At 44.1% G+C, this 2,787-nt stretch overlaps 1 long non-coding RNA gene across 1 annotated transcript in view; it reads right to left on the bottom strand.

The window, feature by feature from the left end:
* Positions 1 to 937, bottom strand: part of LOC115948182 — a 2,217-nt gene extending 1,280 nt beyond the window's left edge. The window contains exons 1-2 of the long non-coding RNA XR_004082031.1: positions 885 to 937; positions 209 to 315 (exon numbers count right to left, since the gene is read on the bottom strand). This is a non-coding gene — a long non-coding RNA (uncharacterized LOC115948182). The remainder of the gene's footprint in view (positions 1 to 208; positions 316 to 884) is intronic.
* Between the last annotated feature and the right edge of the window lie 1,850 nt (positions 938 to 2,787).

The raw sequence follows: 2,787 nt of genomic DNA, 5'->3' as shown, positions 1-2,787 counted from the left end.
TCAGCCTGACACGAGTTCTGATCTGCTGAGGAGCTGAATGGATTCAGGCTACGCTTGATAAGCTTATCTTGAAGTAAGACAGAAGCTGGGCTGCTGGAATTCCTACTGTTGCTCTGTCATTATACAGCTGAAAGTCAGGAACTGTCAAATGACATGAATAATATCTGTCCATATTTAATCCAGCCAGCTGCTGACAATTGCCTCTCACCCTTCCCCTCGGTGCATGAGCTCCTCCAAAGGGTTTGGAGCGATCACACTGAATTCAGGCAAATCTGTAGCTGCAGAACCACGCTCCAGATAAGAACCTCACTGTGTCTAAAATGGAGAAAAAGAGGAGATAGCAGCAAGCACAAGAAACTACGGAGATAATTCTTCCTGGACCACAGCAAGGAAAAATGTTGGAGATTGTGCTGACACTGGTGACGTTACAAATGCTGTGGGGCTGAGGATAATGCAGAGCAGACTCTTTTTCCCCTCCCCATTTCAAAACAATCACATTCTATCTTCTTATAAGATATGAGGAAGATTGTTATCTCGCATAATGAAAAGCAAATGACAGGCAGATAAACTTAGGAGCTGTTTATAAAGCCTTGTACAGTATTCTCCATGGTACACAGATAAGGAAATCACATAATTGAAATGGCTACAAACAGCATTAAAAAGGCATAGAAGAGGAAAATGAGGAGATCAAATGCAGAAGGCAGACAAATTTCAGATTACTGATGGAGGCACTTGGGCAAGGCACTCCTCTCCTCATGGGAGCTGACCACCTCCTGCTCCTGCAGCCTGAGCTCCCAGCCCCATTTCCCTCCTTCCCTGTGCTCACCCATCCCAGGGACCCCGAGCTGTGACACTTTGGCTCCTGGAGCAACCCCCAGCTTTACCTTTTCTTCACATTCTTTGCCCTGTTGTGTCTTCAGAGATGTCTTGGTGCTTCTTCGGAAAGCACGAGTGGAAGGCTCCAGCTGCTGCTTACTGCTCTCTGCAGAAATGGGAGAAATTCAAGTCCTTTGCTATCTGAGTAAACAGCAAAGTGTTTTCTGAACTTTCTCAAGCACAGAAATACCGTGGAAATGTTTTCAAGCATAGGTAGAATAACGGCAGGGGAGTTTCTGCTCTGAGGCAGATTTAAATGGAAACCTCATGGTTAATGTGAGATTTCCTGGATGTCCCAGATCCCCCAGACCTCAGCCAGGGGCCCCTGTTGTGTGTTCCAGTGCAGCATCTCCCAGGAACTGGAATTCAGGTCACACTGGAAGTCCTTACACTGCAATATCTTCCCTAATTAGAGGAGGAAAAAAGAACTCAGCTGGACAAATGAGCTAAAATCAGGAGAATCTTGAACAAACATCTCAAGCATTAATCATTTATAGAGAAAGAAGAAGAAAATCATCAAAATAATTGAGCAATTGCAGACAAATGTCACAATGCCTTGTATTGCCAAAATCTCATCATTGGAAATGTATACGTCTGATTTCCAGGTTTATTAATGAAACAAAAAGGCATCTACAACAGATAAATAATACATCATATGGAATTCACACAGTCTATTTATAATAGAGATCAGTGACACCTATCAACTCACATTAAATCACATCATGCAGATTTTGCCTCGTCTGCACATTGTCAATCTCTGCTTCCTCTTTCACTGCCGTGGTGACAAAAAAGTCACTTGAAAAGAGTTCTCTCCAAAATCCCTGCAAGAGCGTTGAAAAGAGCAGCAAACCCGGGCAGATTGGTGGCTGGGAAGGTGCTGGCTCACCCCACAGTTGGCCCAGGAGCCAGCTCGGAGGGCACAGCAGGGACATGGCTCACGGATTGGGAAATCAGGGTCACACCAGGAATCGAGGCCATGGGATGAGTCAGTGGCAGGTCTGGGAGCAGAATTGGGGTATCAACCTTCTGAGCTGCAAAGCTGAATTCTCCTCCATCCCTGACCTGTGGCCTGATGGAAAAAAACCATGGAATGAAGTGGGTTCTAGAAAAGAAGTTTGAGTTTTTACAAGCATCGCCATTAAAATATAACATGGGCTTAGAAACATCCTTCAAAAACAACATAAATAAGTTATTTTGCAGAAGAATGATTTACCATGAGAAGAGATAGAAGTTTATAAACCAGCTCAGAAATCTGTAGGGGAAACATTCTCATTGACATCATCAGAAATGGGGGCTGAGGAGGCTGAAACCCCTGGATTTTGCATGCAGCTTCTAAAATATAATTAGTGATCTAACATCAGCAGACGTCACTGGCTGTGGTAATGTCTGTGGCAAATAAATAACAGTGGAACACAATAAAACTCCCTGTAATGTACTCTGCTGTGATATTGATGGCAGCATATGGCAAACATCTGACAGCTGTTGAGCAGATGTGGCAATTAGCAAACCTTCTGGCCATGCTGGTGGGATTATTATGCAAGACGTTCTCCAGGAGAAGCTCTCCCTCCCTGCCCTGGGAGCTCTGCACGAGGGCCCTGCTGCTCCCATGTCCCTTCTAGGGCTCCTGCCCCAGGCCCACTCCTTCCTCCCAACCCCAGTTTTTGTTTGAGTTGCTGCCTCATGGAGGATCTAGAGAAATCCCGAATTTAAACAAGAACAATATCAATTCAGCAGTGGAGCAGATACTTCAATTATAATAGCTAATGGACAAATTGAGAGATAAAAAGACTTTTCTATCATGTTGAAATTCAATGAACAGTTTTCAATTAGGCTCTAAGTATAAAAGGGGAAAAAAGGGAGATACTTTTCCTTGATGTTAACATTGCAGGAGAAGATGAGAGTAACTTCACT

Source organism: Geospiza fortis, unplaced genomic scaffold (assembly GCF_000277835.1).
Source record: "Geospiza fortis unplaced genomic scaffold, GeoFor_1.0 scaffold361, whole genome shotgun sequence".
Lineage (NCBI taxonomy): Eukaryota > Metazoa > Chordata > Aves > Passeriformes > Thraupidae > Geospiza > Geospiza fortis.
This window is presented reverse-complemented; position numbering and strand designations above follow the sequence as displayed.